The sequence below is a fragment of the Macrotis lagotis genome, chromosome 1 (genome assembly GCF_037893015.1).
Source record: "Macrotis lagotis isolate mMagLag1 chromosome 1, bilby.v1.9.chrom.fasta, whole genome shotgun sequence".
Taxonomy (NCBI): domain Eukaryota; kingdom Metazoa; phylum Chordata; class Mammalia; order Peramelemorphia; family Peramelidae; genus Macrotis; species Macrotis lagotis.
This window is the reverse complement of record NC_133658.1, coordinates 546390642-546413148: the sequence shown is the minus strand read 5'-3', so window position 1 is coordinate 546413148 and position 22507 is coordinate 546390642. Positions and strand designations below refer to the sequence as shown.

Genomic DNA, 22507 nt, shown 5'->3' with positions numbered 1-22507 from the left:
ATTGGATACTTTAATAGAATAGCAAAGTAAGACTCTTGTGACCTTCTTATCCTTCTCTTTCTTCCTTTTCTCACCTGAATGTAGTTCCTTATATTTTATGTGATGAAGGGCAAGTCTAATAATCACTGTTTACATATTTTATGGAACAGATTTACCCAGCTAATAAGTGTCAGAACTGGAACCCTAGTCTTTGGACTGAACCCAATGTTCTTTCTTCTCCAGGATCATTGATTTTCTTATTTGTAGTATGTGGATGACTGTGGAGAGGAAACATTATCCCAAAGTTCAGCAGTTGGTGATGTCATTAGAACTTGAACTTCTGGGACTGTGGTTTTAATGATTTCTGGAAGAGAGGAGCAGAAAGAAGAGAATTCATGAATTGTCTTTTCTCTGGGACCCATGTGTTTACTCTCCTACAATGTGTCCTGGAGCCAGATCTAGCCAACTCTAGTGCCAGTATTAACACCTTATAAATCTACAAATGATTAATTGTTTTGTTGATTATCTTGACTTCAGAAAGTAATGGAAAATATGCTCATAATGCAGACTGAACTTAGAAAGTGTATAATGGCTACATTTCTCTCCCCCTTCTTTACTTTATTTTTATCATTTACCAACCTACCATTACCCACTCCCCAGATTTTGTGACTCACACAGCTATAGGCAAAATGATTTCTTAGAGGCCCTGTTTGAAGGCCTGTTATGGAATGCCCTATCCTAGTCTCCATTGAATGTTCATCTCTAGTCTCCATAGGGAAAGAGCTAAGAGATCTAAAGGTTTGAACTGACAAACACTTATATGTAAACTAATCAAAAGGAAGAGAAAACTTAATGGGAAGTGCCTGGAGAAAGGTGAGAAAGGAAATTGGGTGGGGGCTACCCAAGGCTCTGGCTAGAAATTCACAATAAAAAGAAATAAAGAGAAAGATCACAAATCAAAACTAGCATTTCCTGTTTAAGTACAATGATTTAAGTCTCAGACACCACCAACAAGGATCAGAGGGGTCCAGAGAAAGTAAAAAAAAGGCAGTTTTGGTGCTCTGGTTATATTTCAGTGCATGAAAATTATCTATTGCTAGAAATTGGAATAGGGTTATTTTGATTCAACTAGGAAAGGATATCCTGGCTAAAAGAATAATTCTAATGACATGATTAAGATGAGAGATTTTTTTTTTCTTCAAAAGAATGACCACCTCTGGGACTATTAGAAACATGTGATTTGAGTTAATGGTGTCAACAGTTAAATTGGAGATAGAATTGTACTCTTAACACTCTTTGTCCAACAACTTGGAAGAATTGAACAATATCTAGAGCAATTTTTTAAAACTATAAATAAAAATAGTAAATATCAAAGAAGTGCCAATGAAGAATCCTCACAGGTGCTTCTCAGAAAGATAGATTAAAAAAAACTGTCTATGTTGACTTTATTATCCACAGGCAATGAGTAAAATTGCATGGGATAGAAATGGGGCACTTCATAGTTTTGCCTTCTTATATTTAAAAAGAATAAATATAAATAACCTTCCAATAAAATAAATGTACTAACATCCATCACAAAAGATGAAAAAGTCAAGAATTTTCATGAATATCTTGACAAGTTTTAAATAATGTCAAGATTATTATACTTGGTATGCAAAAGTGGGCACAGGTAAGAAAAGCCCCAAACAAAACAAAGAAAAATAACCATGGTCAAGAAATGAAAGAGGTTATTGAAGAAAATAAGCCTGAAGAGAGCCTGGTGTGAGACCCAAATTATCTAGCTCAGTCCAGGAATATTTGTAAATGAAACTGGAAGGGGATGGTAATCACTTGCAAAATTGTACAGATCTGCAAACATTTATTTCTATAGTGATCTACTTTTATTATGAGAACATTCTGTGCATGTATCAAGGCACCTTGATGAAAACACATAAAAGAAACAATTAGACTTTCTCAGACAATTTTCTGTAGAAATTTATATCTTTATAGTTATAATGCTAAGCAATGTAGAAAATGTAAAATTCCTAGTGTCTATTTTAAAAAATTAAATGCATTTGATTTAGTAGAAAAATATAGATTTGAAGACTCAAACAAAGTTTTGTTCCTTCACAAAACAGAATAATGTAAGATATTATGGTAGATGTGAATATTCAGATCACTTTTTTTTTAAGGTTTTTGCCAGGCAAATGGGCTTGCCCAAGGCCACACAGCTAGGTAATTATTAAGTGTCTGAGACCGGATTTGAACCCAGGTACTCCTGACTCCAAGGCTGGTGCTTTATCCACTACACCACCTAGCCACCCCAGATCACTTTCTTCTCATTCTTCTTAGTCTTAACACCAAGAAAGGTATGAACTAGGGAAGCATAGACTTACTTGAAGATGTTCACTAGTGACAAGGAAGCTGTCCTGCTTAGTCTAAAAAAATTGTTCTCTGGTGATGATAAAGTTCTTTGAATGCTCCTGCTCAAAGATGGCATTGTAATAATTGTATTGAGTCATGAAACACATGCAAGATTTTCTTGGTAAAATACACAACAATGCTTATGAAAGGAGACCTCCAAAGATATGCTAGTTCAAAAAACAATTATTAAGTTTTCAGTATTTGCCAGAAATTGACCAATACCACAAATCAAAGAATGAATTATTATCTTGTTGCTTGTTTAAACCTTGTAAAGTGATGGGAAAATGTTATTAAAGTTAAATTTATGCATGTTATTTATGCATAATTTAAAAGTATGGCATACATACATACTTTCTCCTCACCCTGCAGAAGTCTTTGCTATTTACCAGAATACCCTTGATCCTAAGGGAGTCCACTGAAAACAATAATGTAATAGCGTATTGCCATAGTTTTCATGCTGTTGGATGGGTCATCTTGAATCAGCATATTATTATTTATCTCTTAGATAGATGATGTGCATGTTCAATGAACTAGGACTAGATTGAGGAATAAATTGGATTAGATTACATTTGGGAAATTGTGGTGTTTTCAATAACTGCAAATTGCTCTGAACTCAAAAGTTCATCTCTTTTAGACCAATAGTAATCCTTGTGGTAATGTAGAATTATTATGGAGTCTTGGAAGAATCAAAATTACAGATTAACCAGGGGACAATGGAAAGATTTTTGGTATATGCTAAGTAATATAACTGAAAAGATAACTTAAGTGTGAAAAGTGGCCTAGCAATATCATGGTCTACATGTGTGATTAGAAAAGGCTTTAGATCATTCATTTGCATTCATGCTGCAGTGATACTGTTGATATACAAAACTCTCAGGAATGTATTCTTTAAGAATGACTTATAGAAATATTCAAAGAAAAAAACATAAGATAAGAAGGCACAGGGAATTTAAGATCTCTATCAGTGGAAAGAATGTTCCTACTAATGGATCAATCAAAATATCAAATTTTGGTGATAAGAGTGGAAAGTGGATTATGTATAAAATTTAGCAACTAATTATTGGGTAAACAGATATATGATCATGCTCTTTCTTGATCTCTAATACTCATTACTCTGTTGTCATCTAATTTTAAAATTGGCACCTTAAGCATTTAGATTTGAGGTCTCAGTTCAGTCATTTCTCAATCATGGGGTTTTCTTGTAAAACCTGGAGTGGTTTGCCATTTCCTTCTCCAGCTTATTTTACAGATAAGGAAAATGATGCAAACAGGGTTTTAAGTGACTTGTTCAGTGTAATATATTTAGTAAGTGTTTGAGTATGAATTTGAACACAGGAAATGATCCTTTCAAACTCCAGGCTTGGCACACTATCCAGTTGTGCCACCTAGCTACCTTTAGATTTGAGGTTAATTATATTTAATTTACTATTAAACAAATCATGTATTTCTCCACTTCTTTTACCTTTTAAGTTCTTAAGAATGAAAAAAAAGAAAGAAATATCATGTTGCTTTTGGAGGGTACAGACTCTCCCATCTGGTTCAGTAAATTTTCACTCACCTGTGATTTGGCTTTCATACAGAGGGACTCCAAAGTTTTACTGCAGTTTTAAGCTATAAAAGCTTAAGACTATACACTAAGACTTTGGTGATACTCTGTGTATTAGAGGATAGGCACTTCTCAAACCATAGGTGAAAGCAAGACTATCCTGAACCACACACAATTCTTCAAAATTTTAGTCACAGATTAAAACAGCTTTCCTCCCCATAAGGGAGGGAAGAAGAGAAAAGAGGGAGAAATAGGGATAAAATTAAAATATGTGTAAAACTAATTTTAATATTTTTATAGATCCAGAGTGATTTAATTTAAGAACTCATAAACATAGCTTTCACAAATTCATTTGCTCAGAGCTATCAGGGTGGCATATTCAATTTAAAAGTAAAATCATTCAAAGAAAAATTGCAAATTTCAATATAGGTCCTAATTTTACTTGCTTTTAATCATTTCCTGCAAATGGAATAATAAGCTATTGAACACGAATTCAAGATAACAAATTTTTATGAAGTACTTACTATATGAAGAAAACCCCTCCTTCATGGACTTTACAGTTTAATTGGGGGCAGGGTATGGTGGTACATGTCTTTTAATCTTTACTACTAGAAGAATGAGATGGGCACATCAATTAAAGCCCTGGAATTCCAAGATGAAATATGGCTTATCTGTTCAGATGACCATACTACATTCAGAACAAGGATGAGATAGCTCAGGAAGAGGAGTGGGAGAGAGTATTAGGCTACATAAGGAAGGGCTAAGTGATTCAGGTAACAAACAGAACAGGTAAAGCTTCTGTGTCAAGATCAGAAATGAAATCAGATCTGTGATTGATGCTGCACTTCTTGCCTTGAGATAATAATAAAAATAATAATAATCAGCTTTGATACTAATAATTAGAATTACATAGCTCTTTAATGTTTACAGATCACCTTCCATATATCATATTCAATCCTTGCCACAACCGTGAGAAGTAGGTAAAATTATTTTCCCATTTAAAGATGAGGAAGGGGTTAATTCCAGGTCCACTGAGTTAGGAGTTGTTTGAGGCAGAATCTGAGCTCAGCTCTTCCTGATTCCAAGTCTTGCTCCCTGTTTATTGCATCATCAAGCTTTCCCAATGGGAAAAGTCTCCAAAAAACCCCTAAACAAACAAACCAAACAATCAACTAGAAGGAATTAAAAGATGTAATTAGAGCAATATGAAATAAAACTAAGTGCCTAGAAAAAGTACAAAATGTTACTTATTCAAGGAAGAAAGACTTTTTCAGACTAGGAATATCATAGAGAAGGTGACCTATGAGTTAGATCTTGAAGGATAGGTAGATAACTGTTTATGATAATCAACAAGGACCTTTAAAAAAATAGAAAACTATAAACAATCTAGAAAAACAAATAAAGTTTTAGTTTCAGTTTGGTTTTTATTTAGAGGTTTCTATTGTGTTAAGCAGCTATTTAATCCAGATATGGAATAAATTAAATCATAGAGCTAGACATGGTTTGAAACTCTCATTTTTATAGATTGACTTACACATAATTTGAAGCACTTATTTTACTAAAAGGAAATTAGAGAAAAGTAAATAGTGCGACTCATGTAGTATGGTGGGAAAAGTACTTACTGTTAGTCTGAAACTGTAATGTATTACTGTATTATTATCCTGAATCTCCTACTATAGCAGGGCCAACTATATTGTGATGGCTACAATCCATTTCCTCATATCTAGTTTGCGGCAGTTATACTCCTTTTCACAATGTATGGAAGTATGTTAGTTAGGATTGTCATGATTTAAAGTTCTATACTTTAAAGTAAACGAATTGGCATTGCTTATTGGAAAGTCACATACCCTTTGTTGGCCTCAGTTTCCCTATCTGTAGAATAGCATCTACTTCCAAGATCATTCTAAGAATCAAATGAGATAATATTATAAAATACTAATCACAGAGCCTGGCACATGGTAAACACTCTTTAAATGTTAATTATTATCATTAATGCTTCAAGAGAATACTATGAATGCTTTAAATGGAAGTCCTATTTTTTTTCTTTAAAGAGCAAGGTATAAAGGGAATTTCCCTTGCAGTGGTGAAGTTGTTTAGAAATGGAAAAATTTAAAAAGAAAACTACCTATTTCAAAGAAATATAAACTGAAAGTAGAAGAAATCTTAGAAGCCACTCAATCCACTTAATTTTATAGATGAGACAACTGAGAAAGTTGAATAACTTTCCTAAGGTTACACAGGAAATGTTCAGGCAGTAATAAACCCAAGTTTGCTGGTTCTAGATTCTATATTCTTTTGACTGTATCAATGCTGATTTTTTCCCCTCTTAGCTATGCAATTTATGACCCATGATTTTTTCTGCTTTATAATCCTAAACTCCTGAGATCTTTCCCCATTTCTGTAAGTTTTCAGTTTTTTTAAATGGAATATCTCTTCTCAGTCTGAAAAGGACTACAAATCTCACAAATTTTGTATCTAGTCAACTCCTTGTCAGAGGTTGTTATAAGTCCTTGTCCGCTCAAAGGGCTTATACTCTAAGGGAAGAAAAACTATGAATAGATAAATTAATACAATGTTTGGGCCACTAACAGCTGGAAGAATCAAGAAAGGTCTTACATAAGAATTAGTACACAAGAGGAGTCTTGAGGAAAGAAACTACAGATTCCAAGAATTGAAACTTGGATATCATTTATGGGAAAACATAAAATAGGCCAATTTAACAGGAAGGTAGAGTGCCTGGGGGAGTGGGGAAATTTGTGGTGGTGGTGGGAGATATAAAATAATCCTGGAAAGATAGATTGCAGGCCAATTTTAAAAGGTTTTAAATGACAAACAAGAATTTGAATTGCATCCAAGAGGAAATAGGCAGTTACCAATATTTCTTGAGCAGTACATAATTAGACCTGCTTTAAAAATACCAGTTAAAATGTTGCCCACATAGAGAGAGAGAGAGAAATGATAAATGCAGAATGCAGATCAAGACATTGTTTTTAGACTTGATCAAGGAAGGAATTGGTATTGCTTGACTATATGTTTGTAACAAGAGCTTTATTTTTCTCTTTCTCAATGTGGAGAGGGAATGCTTAGAGAAAAGAAACAGAGAAGGTAGATTTTCATGGGTTGAAAAAATAGAATGTAATAAAAAAGTTGATTAAAAATGAAACAAAAGAAAAAGAAATAATCAATTTAACATCTATGTGGAGAATGGACTAGATGGGAGAGACTGGAAACTAGTACCAAATGGACATCTATCCCAATTATCTAGTCAAGATGATGATAGTTATCCTTTGTTCTTGAAGAAGACCATGACATCAGGGAGGTGATGCTATGACAAGCACATGAATTAGATTTGAGTGAGGGGTGCTGTGCTAAGTCACCAGACTCACTTTCTCCTCCAAAGCCATCTGGGTCCTAGTGGCCAGCTATGAATCAGGATGACTGGAGATGGCCCTGGATGAGAGGCAATTGGGGTCCAGTGACTTGCTCAATGTTACACAGCTAGTCAGTGTCTGGTATCTGAGGCTGAATTCAAGCTTCCATCCTCCTGATTTCAGGGTAGGTGCTCTATCTACTGCACCACTAACTGCCCTCTAGTAAAGAAGTGATGGATTAGATTGACTGCTGTACAAGACATCTTGAAAGAGAATCAAGAAGGGGAAAAGGAAAAGGGAAACAAGTATTTCTCAGGTGCCTACTATGAACCATAAATTGTGTTGTGCTTTACAGTTATCATTTCATTTGATCCTCACAATTATCTTGGGAAGTAAATACTATTAATATTCCTCTTTTACAGCTGAGCAAACTGAGGTCAAATAAGATTAGTGACTAATCAGGTAGCCCAGCTATGGAGTTTGAGGTCATATTTGATCTCAAGTCTTTCAGACTCTATCTGTTGCAATACTTGACTGAATATGGAGAAAAGGGAGAGTAAAGAGTAGAGTTTGAAGATATTAATGACTGGCTTCCTTTACAGAAATGGGATAATCAGGAGGGTCTTCCTATAACATGCTAATTATCTTACCATGGCTTTTTATATTTCAAAGGTACCAATGGGTTATTTGATTGCCTATCAGCTTATGTAACATTACCAAATCATCAACTTTTCTGATCACAAATTTCTTTAATAAGCCTTATCACTTCTGTAATGTGTAGGTCATCAGTAGAAATGAGACTACATTTACTTAAATCTATGATGTGCATCTCCAGTCCTTAAGGGTCTTTCACAATTCCTTAGAGATTGTGGAATTTGAAGATCTACCTGTGTTGGTTCTTGTCCTTCATTATTGAAGAAGACCAAAAATGACATCACTATATTTGAGACAAATTATAGTGTGTCTGACTGAGACTGATCAGATGAAAATGAACCTGGAAGGCTCTACCAAAGATTCAGCACAAATAGTCCATGTGAACACCTGGGGTGGATACTCTAAACTTATGGATGTCATGTTTCCTTTGAGCTGCTTCAATTCTGCCTTCCTCATAGAGTGCAGCACCCTCACTGATGAGGACATGCTATGCTGGCAGTCCTGTGCCAGTCTCCCATGCTGTACAATCAGTTCTAAAGATAGACCCTCAGGATGTCCCAGTTATCATTTCTGACCCCCTTGAGAGCATTTGCCCTGCATAAGGTCTCCATAAAATAGTTATTTTTGGCAAGTCCATCTGGCATTCTAACAAAGTGTCCAGTCCATTACAGTTGTACTCTCTGTAGTAAAGTTGGAATGCTAGGCAGTTTAGCTCAAGAAAGGACCTCAGTGTCTGGTACCTTCTCCTGCCAGGTGATCTTCAGAATCTTCCCAAGACAATTTAAATGGAAGTGGTTCAGTTTCCTGACATGGTACTGGATGACTGTCCAAGGTTTCACAAGCATACAGCAATGAGGTCAGCACAACAGCTCTGTAGATCTTCAGTTTGGTCGTCAGTCTAATATCTATTCTCTTCCATATTTTCTTTTGGAGCTTCCCAAATACTGAACTAGCTCTGGTAATGTGAGTGTCAACCCCATTGTCAATGTGTAAGGACACTGCCAAGGGAAGTGAACTTGTCCACAATACTCAAAACTCCATTTGCTATAATCAATGGTTGCACATATGGATGGTGTGGTACTAGCTGATGGAGCACCTATGTTTTCTTGGTGTTAATAGGAGAGAATCGATCCATACTTTGTTGCATCTTAGCTTCAGAGGCTACATTGAGCACAATCATCTGCAAATAGAAGATCATGCACCAACCTTCCCTCCACTCTGGTTTGGTTTGTAGCCTTTCAAGTTGAAGAATTTGCCATCAGTGCAGTAGCTGACCTTGAGGCCATGTTCATCCTTAGTGAAGGTATTTGATAACATGACTGAGAAACATCATGTGAAGAAATATGGAAGCAAGGACACATGTTTGTTTCCCTTAATTGGTGACTGGGAAATCTTGAGAGCATTGTCCACTATCCAGAACCTGTATATGCCTGCTGTCATGAAATTGATGCACAATACTGATGAACTTCTCCAGACAACAAAATTTTGACATAATTTTTCATAAATCCTCATGACTGATGGTATCAAAGGCCTTGGTCAGATCTATATATGTTGTAAATAGAGCTCTGTTCTGCTCCTGGCATTTCTCCTGGAGTTGTTTGGGCAGCAAACACCATATCAACTGATCCTTGACCCTTTCTGAAAAAAAAATGTTCACCTGTAGAGTATTGGCAGCTGAAAAGAGGAGTCTCACACTGGAGAGCAGCTTCAAATAAACTAGTGGAACAAATGAAATGTGGTCTAATATTAGTAATTGAGTTAAATCTAAGTTCTTAATTTATATTATATTATGTTCCTTAAGGCACCCCTTTCTTCTCACACTATCAGGTAATATATTTTTCTTCTACCAGATCTTGCCTAAATATTGTTCCCTACCTTACAATTTTCTTATTGAAGAAAGTCTTGTTAACTGTGAAGCTCTCTAAGGCTTCCATGTCCTGGAGAAGACCAGTTCTGACTTTGGACTCAAAAAAGTTTAGACTTATTCTTGCTTCCCTCTAGACCTGAACCTGAACATACATGGCATTTAACTCTGGATTACTAATTTTTATAGGACTAAGTGATGCCATTGTCAGGCTTTTCAGTTCCTGTTACTTGGGCAGGAACTCCTCCCTCAACCTTTAGATTCATAGTCAGGGAGTTGAAGCCCACCAAAAAAACAGTGTTGAATCCTTTCTTCTTCAAGGAAAATGGCACTGCTTCCTGGAAAAATTCATAAAACTTGCTCTTGCAGTTGAGAGCTGAATTGCTTTTCTTGTAATGGAAATTTGGGAATTGTAATCATCTGCTACCATAGAGAGTTTTTACATAAAAACCTATACCTTTTTCAAATGAGTCATCACTCTAAAATAAGTATTTCATAATTTGAAATTTCTAAGGAAAAAAATCCCTCAGAGTTAGAAAAATCCCTTAATTTTTCTCACCCATCTCTAAAATCTTCATAAGAGTAATAAGGCTTTAGATTATCAGTTTTATTTTCATTGTAAGTTAATTATAGTATGGTTCCCCTACTTTGATTCTAAAATTACTTGCTATCTTTTCCATGTTTTATGCGAGGTGTTTCCTGTATCGTGTATCTTTCATACCTCAGACCTCTTACTAATGTGGCATTCCTTAAATACAATGCAACATTAATTAATTTCAGAAGGGTCATATTAAACAATAAGGGAGACATAGTTGGATCCTAGAGCCATTCTTGTTATCACCTCCTTATACACAAATGGATGCAATTGCTTATTGGACTTTCATTAATCCCTACCTAGAAGATCAAGGAAAAGATATAGCTGCTTTTGGTTATAGCTTCCATTGGTTTAAACAACAACAGCTTCTTAAAGTTCAGTATTGTCTGTCTCATAAAAGTAATAAAACCTGCTCAGTATAGCCTCTAGAGACAAATAAAATCTGTGGGAGACTCTTGCCGTACCTTTGGTATTTTCAAGTTTTTTGCAGAACTTTTGAAATGATTATCATCTCATTTGTATCATTCCATACAACTTTTCCACCTCCCATTTTCACATAATAATAAATACACATACATACAGTATGTAAAATTATATTTATATACAATATATATGAATATTTAAATAAATAATATGCATATATTGTTGTTGTTGTTGAGTTCAGAGAATTTCTCTAAATTAGTAATCCTTATTAGAGGCTTAGGTTCATGGAAAATGAAATCCTGGAGGATTTCATCCTAATACCAATGAAGAAATGTGACTCTCTAGGTAGAAAAGTCTAAGAAATTTCTAGATGTAGTCATGAGATGAAAAATTCACTCATTACTTTAGACTGTAAACACCTTGAGGACAGGGATCATATCACTTAAATTTTTCGCTCTTTATGTATCCAGCACAACACATTGCATATAGTAGGCACTTAATAATATATATTGAATAGGGAATCAAGGGGTTAATTTTCCTTTCATTGTCTTTACTTTCCTGCTCCATTGTTCTTTCTTCTATCATTTTTAGTGATGTCTATCTCCATGTTTAGCTTCAGATGCCAGAGAAACTATGTTTTTTGGTTATCAGTTCACCCTTTAACTTGAAGGAACGATCCTCTCAGCTAAAGTCTATTTTTGCTAAGGAAGCATTGTGCTGCTAAAAGGGAGCAGGAAGTTGGTAACTGGGTAGAGAGTGAAGTGACGCATGTTATGACCATAAGAACATAAGAGGATTGATGAATATCAAATGAATATATATATATATATATATATATATATATATACATACACACACACATATGTGTGTGTGTGTGTATGTAGGAGTCAACAACCAGACTTGGACTCACATTTTTGTACAAAGACATGCTTTGGCATTTGCCATGTTTGAAAATGGTTCTGTGTCATAGCTAGTCCCATCCTAGAAATGGGATTTATGTAAAAACAAAACAAATCACTTCAACTTCTGTTCTTGTACATTAGATGTACAAAAATTGATGAGAAAAGACTGATGATTCTCAGGAAGGCTGGATCTACAGTCAGACAACCTATGGCTAAATCCTGATTAGTCACTATGTGCATAACAAGGACACATACCTGCCCATGCATTTGAATGGGCAAATAACAGTTTAATTTCCTGATCAATAAAATGGGGTTGGGATTGGTGAGGGATTTCACTCAATGACAATTCTGAATATTGTTTTTTTTTCCTACTATGAAAAGTTCCTGCCAACACATGCTTTTCTTTAACATTTTTACAATTGTACTTTTTCTAATTTGCTCCAAAAAACCTTTTAAAAGTTTTGTACAAGGCAAAACATTAAGATTTAACCAGCATAAACACTAATTTCTCCTTCTCCCCCCCCCGTTTTTCTTAATATGTGTGACTAACTGCTAAGATGATTTTTTTTCTCATAACTTTTACTTGTTTCTATTGAGAATTCAGTGTTCTGTGCTCAAGGGTATGCAGTATTATTATGGGGGAAAGAAAAAGGAGATAGTTGAAAATAACCAAATAAAGACCAACTAAATTATAAGAACAGTTGGACCTGAGAAATCTATATCCTTTGGTTTTTTGAAAACAGAAGTTGGATAGAAATACATTTTGATTTTTTTTTAACAGGATCAGAGTTCCTGGTCCCCATTTTCTGTGTAACTGCAGGCACATTTACTTAGCTCTAGATTTCCCTTCTAAGTATCTTGTACTATATGATTTCTAATGTCCTATTTAGTTTTAAAGATTTTGTAATCATAGGTTCTTCATGAGAAGTAAGGAAATGAACTAAATAAATAATTCTTACTAAGCCAGTGTTTTTATGGAATGCATTTATGTACTATTGAAACGCCACCAAACTCTACTGTGATTTAAAAAAAAAAACCTAGATATGCATTTCATGTTGTACTCAAATCTGTTTTATGGATTTGGGACTAAATTTTAGGATTCAATCAGTTCTTGATCATCACAACTTTTCTGAAACAAGACTGGGAATAGAGTTGGAGAAAAGAATATCTTGGAATGATTACAAAGCTCCAGGAAAAACCCTATAAAATAAGTTGGCTCAGGGCAAAAGCCATTGAAAAATGATGTGGGAGATTTTATACTATCAAAGAGATGATTCACTATTATTCTTCATCAAGTTCTTTGCTGTCAAGTCTTTACACCCATCAACCTTGGATCAATGTAATCCAGCTATGATATTATTCTTTTGATAATTTTAGCCATCCCTACTTTAGTCTCTAAAGCAGGGTACTATGATCAAGGACTAGACTGAATCAAGAAGGCCTGGTTTGCAGGAGGGACAGGATTTCAGGGAAGCCTGGAGGGATTTGCATGAACTGATGTTGAGTGAGATGAGCAGAACCATAAAAACACTGTATACTCTAACAGCAACATGGGAGTGATGTTTAACCTTGAAGGACTCGCTCATTCCATCAGTGCAACAATCAGGAACAATTTTGGGCTGTCTGCAAAGGAGAGTGCCATCTGTATCCAGATAAAGAGCTGTGGAGTTTGAACAAAGTTCAAGGACTATTCCCTTTAATTTAGGAAAGAAAACAGATATCTTACTGTCTGATCTTGTTATCTCTTATATTTTTTGTCTCTTCCTTAAGGATATGATTTCTCTCTCATCACACTCAATTTGGATCAATGTACAACATGGGAACAAAGTAAAGACTGACAGATTGCTTTCCGTGGGGGGGGGGGGGAGTAAGATTGGGGGGAAATTGTAAAACTCAAATAATATCTATAATAAAAAAAAAAAGAAAAAAAAGGCCTGGCGTGACACCCAATTCTGACACAAATTATGTGACCTTAGGAGAAGTGTTTACCTCCCAAAGACCTGTATGGAGTAAATGAGATGAGGTATTACATAAAGATCTTTTCAACTGTAAAAAGAACTATGAAAATATTGTTATAATTCAAATTACAAATAAAATTTAAGATATAATAGAGACAAACTTCAGTTTCTAAAATAAGCAACAAATCATTAAGTCCCTTTAAAATGACTTATTAATGTAAACTTATTAATGTAAATACTTCAGGCAGAGGATGGCTTCTCTACCATCTCTATCATAAAACTCAATGCTCAATTAAGTACTTAGAGAATACATGAATAGGAAGTAGATTTAAATTCCCAGGGAAGCATTTGGGTATTGAACTTTAATTCATTATAATTTTAAAAGTTCACATTACTTTTATATATTCAACTACTCAACTTATATGGATCATGGATTTCATGAATTTGTATATTCTATCCCATGATACAGATGTCGTTGAAAGGTCCATTTTTTCTATGTTTTTCCATAAATTCACCTCAAGGGGTCCACTCATTTTGCTAGGGACCCTCCTTGCTTTCTCCTGACATTACAAGAATAATAGTGGACACTCAGACTGTCCTCTAGACCTTCTTAAGTTTTGCCTCATGACCAGCCAAGTTTCTTTCTCTGCTATAATATTCCTGGAGGACAATCTTTATTTCACATCTAATTCAAAGTTCTTCATTGCCTATGTGTTGCAATCTGCTTACAACTACCAAGTATTTCTCCATTATTGGTTGTGTGATATTCATTTAAAAAAAGTTCTTCAGAAATTCTTTTTTTTCATGATTCATAATCATATAACAATAGCAGGAGATTGGTGTTAGAAAGATGGACCCTTGTTTCTGCATGAATTGGGGTCCTTCAAAGAGTTTTACATTTTTGAAGTCAATCTTGTCTATTTTCCCGTTTAATTCTGGACTGAGCTTGTTGTTCATTTGTGCTATTTGTCATATGTGTGTTGTATGTGTGTATATATATATATGTATATATATACATATATATATATATATATATATAAGCACATCACAGAGACAGAGGTTGTCCATCTAAAATGCATTCATTCACAAATAGACTTAAGTGCATAGCCTCCTATGAAAAAAAGTTGAACTCTACTATACATATAGGAAAAACTAAGTGGATGGAAAATGTGTTTTTGTGTTTGTATGTATATGTTATGCATATACAAGCATATGTATACATATTTTAGATATTATATCCTATTTAATCATATCATATATAATCACATTGTATGATATATATTCATATTATATATATATGTGATATATTATGGAAAGTATCTGAAATTGAGTATTACTATAATATATACACAGGAGCATGTCTGCATATTTCAACTATATTTTTATAATGTAAAGAACAGTTTAGAAAACAAGGAAACACTCAGCAATGAAAACCAATTTGAAATTAATTTAGTTATTCCCAATAAGAATGAAAAGGTTGCAGAGTCGAGATAGGTCTTAGCTTGAAAGCCAGAGGTTATCTATCTTTCTGCGAGATATTAATGTGACAATACAAATATTTTTGCTTTTCTGTTCCATTTGTTGATAAATAAATAAATGATATTCTGATCATCTAAATCTCCTGTCTAAAAATATGTGCTGACTATACATTTATGCAGGTTTTTTGTATGTGGGTGTATGTGTGTGTGAGAGAGAGAAAGACAGAGAGAGAGACAGAGATTCAGAGAGACAGAGAGAAACCCTTTTCTTGAAGTACAAAGGACTGCCTTTTGAAAAGAGGCTATAGAGATATTGCCAAAATTATGCCTGCAGAGAACATTAGAATGGAATCATGTTAGAACTTTCAAGGCAGGGAAGTTAAGGTCAGTTTTTCCTTAGTCTTTCACTTTCCCAGATGGAAACTAAATGTTACCAGCCATTAAATTTCAAGAACTGACATCAGATGACCAGAGAAATATTCCCCTCCCTTTTTCTCTCCTCTTTAACCCTCTAACACAAGTATTTCCTTTAATAATTTTACTTTCTCTGACTGTTTCCATGTAATCCAAGCATTTTATTTGCTTTAAAACTAAAGTCAGGAGAAATATGGCATTGGTCTTAAACTTCTGTCATAAACTTCTAGATAATTTAGCAGGAAGAGTACTGGGCTTGGAGTCAGGAAGACCTAAATTCAAATGCTGACTCAGATTCTTACTGTGTGACTTTAAGAAACCTCTCTATGTCTCAGTTTCCTAAATTTTAAAGTGAGGATAATGATAGTGCCTTCTTCCTAGAAAAATCAGAATCAAATGCAATAATAGATATAAAGCTCTTAGCAAACTTTAAAGGGCTATGCAAAGTGAGTTTTTATCATTCTTTTAGGATCTTTGAAGATAAGCATTTAAAAGTAGACTCCTACTTCTTTGCAATTCATTGCATAAGTACTGTAAAAAAAACAGCTTTCTAGCTACATTCTTTCCAATTACTTTCTTACTTGCCCACTAGAAACACCAGACTCCTATTTTTTAAAAATTTTATTTTAATTTTCAAAGGTTTGGGGTCCTTTCTTCCACCAGAGGTAGGAAAAGGCAAATTTTCTAGCTCCTGTTCTTTGAAGAAAATCTGTGTCCAATATTGGAGTAAAGGCTGAGAGTCTAATGTTATCAGGGTCAATGATGGATCACATTTTAAAAGAACACAGAAATGAGAACTCAGAGGAATATATATATATATATATATATATATATATGTAATATATGTATGTATAGCTTATTTCAGACTGTGCATGTTGCTCTACAGCTCTGTTGTCTTCATCATTACTTTGAATAGCTCCCATATCATGGGTATGTTTAGGAGTTCTTAATGTGGGCAATGGAAGCCAAAAACTTGTTTCTTTAAGTTATTTTTAAGAACTCTGTGTGTACATGTATGTATGGATGTAGATATATACATATATATATATACATATATATCTTATGTATTTTATTTAAGCATTTCAAAACAAAAGATGGTAGGTTTCACACTTATGGAAGTATCCATGGCACAAAAGAAAAAGATCTGGTTCAGTCAAATTTGCCATTTCACTTGGATTTCAAGAGGTTGCAAAGCTTAAAAATCAGAGTCCTTGTTTATGCTCTCTTCCTTAGTTGCTCCCCCTCCCCAGTTACTCTTCAGGTACACTCCAAAGCCTGCCTTGTACCTATACCTACTCTTTCCTTGTCAGTTCCTCCAGCTCATTTTCAGCCCCATCCTATCTCACAGTCTTTTAGTCTCCTTAGAAATTCTCTTGAAGTCTACTGATTTCCCATTTGTACTAAGAGTTCCCTTCCTCCCTCTTCCCTCCTCCTTCTCTTTTTCCAGAACAGTCCATAGGGCATTCCTCTGGCTTCTACCTCCTATTACTTTCCAACTTGGACTGTAATCTGTCCTCACAGCTGACTCCTTCAACATCTGTTCTGTGTATAGTGGGGAGTCATCTCTTCTTCAGATAAACTTTATGTTTGGGGTTGTTGCTATGCCATGGTAGACGGTATATTTTTACAGAAATCCCAGGCTTCCTTTGTCATTCTTGCCTTTCTCCTCCTAATCTCAATAATATTTTGCTGAGAAAACCGGAAATAATTAACTTAGGAGAGATTTGAAACAGGTATAGGATAGCCATGTTCCTATAGTTGAAGAGCTATTCTCTTGAAAAAAGGATTCAAATTAGAGAGAAAAACTAGGACCAATGGGAAGAAGTAGAATTAAAAAAGTTAGGTGTCTTCTATGTACTTGAGGACATAAAATAAAAATGAAACATCCCCAGTCTATAAAGATCTAACAGTCTCCTGGAACAAGGTAACATATTGTTGGCTCAATATGAGAAGGAATTTCCTAACACTTAGATCTGCTTCCAAGTAAAGGGTAGCCTTATCAGGTAATGAGCTTACCATTGCAGGAAGGATACAAGCAGATGCTGATTAATCAATCCCTTGCCAGAACCCATCAGAACAGAGATTGCACTAGACAACCTTCCAGGTCTATTCCAAGTCCTGGAAGGTGATATCATAAAGAGGCATAAGTTATTTTTTTCATTGTCTATAAAGGACAATGTATCTGTTTGAGCACATGGATCATAAATTCATGGAGCAAACTGCCTTACTTTCCCAGTATTGTTCACACTTTGCAATGAAAGATTCTGCACATCAATCTACCACTGAAATATAACTGCTACATTTATGCTAAAATTTAGATATATAAGGGTTATAAGGTAGGGAAAAATCCTGTGTCCCAACATTGATGTTCTACTGTTTTTCAGATAGGGAGAAAAGGGAAAAGCTGTTATGTTTCTAAGTAGCTTTTCACACTGGATTCTAATACATGTTTTCTCTGCATTACTGAAATGCCACAGTATATACATCATGTATATGTATCTTTCTATGTAATTGTAATCGTTCTATGAAATTGAGTTTTTGTATGTGTAAAGTGTAACCATGAAATTAGATTTCCCCAGCTGGCAGCTTGTTTTAGTTACAGGCATTTAAGTATCTTGTAGATATTTCAGCCACAGAACATTCCTACAGTGATTTCATCCATTCTCACAACTTGAACTATTTCTTCTGCTTTAGTGACTCCCAGATTTCTAATCCCATCCTCCCTCTGAGCTCAAACAGCTTACACACACACACACACACACACACACACACACACACACACACACAAACACAAACACAAACAGAAAACTTCCCAGATAGTTCCATAGAAATATTCTATGACCTCAAATTCAACATTTCTAAAATAAAATTGATCATCATCTCCTTCCAAATTTCATCTCCTCCAAACTTGCTTTTTATTCTCAAGGTCACCACTATCCTCCAAGTCACCCAAGTCTGTATCTTTGGTATCATCTTAAATTCACTTGTGCTGACCTCACATTTCAGTTGCCTTATCTCATGATTCATTATTATGTCTTAGTCATTTCTTTCTCCATAACCACTTTTGGATAAATCTTCTTTTCACACTTTATATACCAACCACCCTGACTCACCTCTTACTGTATTACTGTAATAATTACTGTAATAATTCTTAGTTGACTCATATCTCTCCCCTCTCCCTTTTCTATTCCCCCACAAAATTGATGAACTGAATTGCCCAAGACAGCTCTGATGAACATCCTGACTCTGTAGTCAGTAAATGTCACTAACTCCCTATTGCTTCAAATATAACAAGACCCCTTCCTACCTTTCCAATAAGAACATATTACTCCCATTTCTACACTCTGATGACCTAAACATACCAATCAGCTACTTGCTGATTTCTCTCATGACCCTCTAACTCATGTCTTTGTATCTTTGCACTGTCTCCAGTGTCTTCAATGATCTCCCTTCTTACTGTTGCCTCTTCAAGATTCAATTCAAACACAACGTTCTTCAGGAAACCTTCAAGAAGTTGCCGGTTTCTTCTCTAAGATTACCTTCCATCTGACTGTATTTATCTTGCATATATATTTTTACATAATAGGAATGTATATGTTGTCTTTTCCAAGTAGAATGCAAGCTCTTTTTAGTTTTTCTTGGTAATCTCAGAATTTAGCTCAGCATCAGATACATAGGAAGTGTTTAACAAATACCTGATGATTTGTCAGCATGTCATAAATCAGAGAAAAAGCAATGGGGACAATAATTAGAATTCTTTCATTTGTCTGATCACTCATGGAGTTGAAGAGGAGCAGATTGGCAGAGTGGCTAAGTCCTTTATCTGATACATTGTGGGTATGTATAGGGTAGCAAATAACTGAATTTCTCAATCCTCTGTACAATTTTCTGAATCCACAGATAACAAACAAGTAAGTGTTCAACCTTCTAGAGAAGTTGACACATCAAGACTTCCCCACAATGATGAAATCACAATCCCCACCCCACAATATTGCAAAGAGTAATTTTATTAGTCATGTAGAAAAGTCAGAGTGCAGGGTGATATGGAGCGAGTTAGTTGTGAAGAAATGGAGACAGTGAGCAGTGATGACTTTTTCTAAAACTTTAGTAATGAAGAAGAAAAAGATTGTATAGTATCTAGACAGGATAGTAGTGTTAAGAAGATTTTTTAAAGATTAAGAGAGATATGAGCATGTTTCACCAACAAGGAGTATCCCCAAGGTTCTAACTTGGATACGCTTTTCATTCTATAGTATCTCACTTGATGGTGTCATCAACTCATACATCATCTACATGCATATTATTCTCAATAATAATCATTAGTATATACATATATATATATACACTCTATTTTGAGCTATAGTCAGAGTCTCAAGCAGCATATTCTCTAGATTTCTTAGACTAAAATTGTTGTAAATAGAATTATTTATCTCACTCCTTCTTACGTCCTACCTATGTCCTGTCTTCTGAATTGCCCTGTTTTTCGCAAGGGCATTACCATTTCTCCAAACATCCAGTCTGGCTTTCTTGGTGTTATCCTCAATTCCTCACTCTCACTCATCCCCACATCTCCAAATCATAGCCAAGTCTTGCCATTTTTCCTTTATGACTTCTCTTCACTGACACACAACCCTAGCTTAAGTCCTCACTATTTCTTACCAGGACTATTACAACAGCCTTCTGGCTGTCCCCCCTGCCTCAAGTCTCTCCCTAGGTCATTCCATTCACTATTCAGCTGCCAAGGTGATTTTTTTTTAAAGAGTGAGTCTGACCATGTCAACCTCCTGTTCAGTGGGCTTCTTTAACTCTCTGTTCCCTTAAGGATCACATATAACTATTCAGGTATTTGAAGATCTTTATAATCTGACCCTTTCTTAGCTTTCTAATTTTGTTAAATTCCTTCCCAAGTACTTCATAATTCAGTAACTTATATGTCTTCAAATATATCTATTCCTATCTCTATATTTTAGCATTGATCATCTCCCATATTTGGAATGCTCTGTCCATTCACCTCCACCTCAAATTCTCTGGCTTCCTTTAAGACTAAACTCTAATTCCATTTCTACAGTAATATCTTGACAGTTCCCCATTTATTTTCCTTTCAGATTTCCTTCCAGAGATCTTTAGTTATTTATATATTGCCTCTCTATTAAAATTCAATATCCCCAAAATTGAGAATTGTTTTTGCCTTTGCATCCTAAGAGCTTAATATTCTACAGTACTTGGTACTTTTTAAGCACTTGATAAATGCTTGTAGACTAATTGACATAAGAGAATCAATCCCTAGATAGCAAATTTTGAGGAGGACCATGCAATCTATCCTTAGGTTGTTATGACAAAAAGAAAGACAAACTGAATAAGAAAAGAGTAGGAACAATGTGAATATGATTGACAGAGACATGTTGAGAGAAGTGCCTTAAGTGATTGAAATACTATCCTACTAAAGAACAATAAGAGATACTAGGTTTTAATATTTACTCACAGAACTGTAAATATACATATGGCCAAAATAGAATTCTTTTTCTACAAAACTTTCACCTCTTGGCATGAAATCACATTTTTCAACCACATCTAAATAACTCTCTCTTTTTAAGGAAGCCTCTGTTGAACGGAAGGAAGAGAGCACACCTCCTGAAAGACTCTTAGGGTCATTGTTCTGCCATTTAAATGAACATGTGCTTGGTTTTATACTACCCTGAATTTGTCAGCTGAGTTGCATTATATAACACTTGTTCTTAACCAGCCCTTAAACCCAGGCATCTGTTTTCACTTATGACTCAAAATTAAGACAACAAGTATTTACTGTAGTGTTTTCCAAAGTCGTCATATCCCACTGCTCAAATGTCAACTCCATGGCTTTTGTGGTCTCCCAGAAACACCTATTTCTACCATTCCTTTTAATGACTTGAGGTTGGCAAGCCACAGAGTAGCCACAGTTTAAACACCAAATAAATTTCCTGTAGGTGATATTATCAATAATTTAAAATTCATTAAAGGATAAACACTAGAATGGAAAAGATGTCCCTGAGTGACAGATTTCTTGGGGGACCTTTCCTTAACTTGCAATATTATTTATTTAACAAACCCAACAGGAAACACTTTCCTTGGATTATCTGAAACTCAGTAACTATGTACTTTTTCATACTTATAGTCTAAGGATCCAGACACTGAAGGAATTTTATTTGGACTGTATGAGAAAATGAATCATCATGAGCGCTCTTTAATGCAAATGAAGATTATTTGAATGGAAAAGATTAACCTAGAAGGTCTAGTCAATCTGAGTAAGATGAAAAATGAAAAAGTCTGCTTAAACTGTTGTACTGGTTTTCTACTGGAAATTTGAGTTGTAGTGTGGGACAAAATAGTATAGTGGAAAGAGGGCCAGATTTGGAATCAGAGGAGTGCTTTTAAATTCCTCTGTTTTCTCATCTAGGAAATGGAAAAAATTGGGCTAGATGATCTTCAAGGACCTTTACAACTCTAAAACTATACACTTATTATATTCTATTTTGTATTTTAGCTAATTGATTGATATGAAGAGAGACAATTTTTCCCCTAAAATCTCACTTACCTAGGAAACTTGGTCTATAGTTAAATAGGCAGTTATTCTTCGGAACACTGGATAGAATGAGGCAGCTAGGGGTTGCAGTCAATAGAGCTCCTGGTCTGGAGTCAGGAAGACCTGAGTTCTTGTGTGATCCTCTGATACTTGCTTAGCTGTGTGACCCTGGGCAAGTCACTTCATCCTGTTTTCTGTTTCCTCATCTACAAAATAACCTGGAGAAGGAAATGGCAAACCACTCCAGTATCTTTGCCAATAAAACATCTATTGGGATCATAAAGAGGCAGACATGACTGAAACCACTGAACAAGTAAACAATGCTGGGCTTGAAGTCAGAAAGACTTGGGTTCAAATTTAG

General features: G+C 35.0%; 1 protein-coding gene and 1 long non-coding RNA gene across 12 annotated transcripts in view; one reads left to right on the top strand and one right to left on the bottom strand.

The window, feature by feature from the left end:
- ABI3BP (ABI family member 3 binding protein) overlaps positions 1 to 22507 on the top strand; it is a 278236-nt gene that overhangs the window by 4831 nt on the left and 250898 nt on the right. The window lies entirely within an intron of this gene.
- Positions 4828 to 22200, bottom strand: LOC141507050 (uncharacterized). The gene is made up of 2 exons (XR_012474058.1): positions 22159 to 22200; positions 4828 to 5075 (listed from the first exon to the last, which is right to left on the bottom strand). It is a non-coding gene; the product is annotated as an uncharacterized LOC141507050 (long non-coding RNA).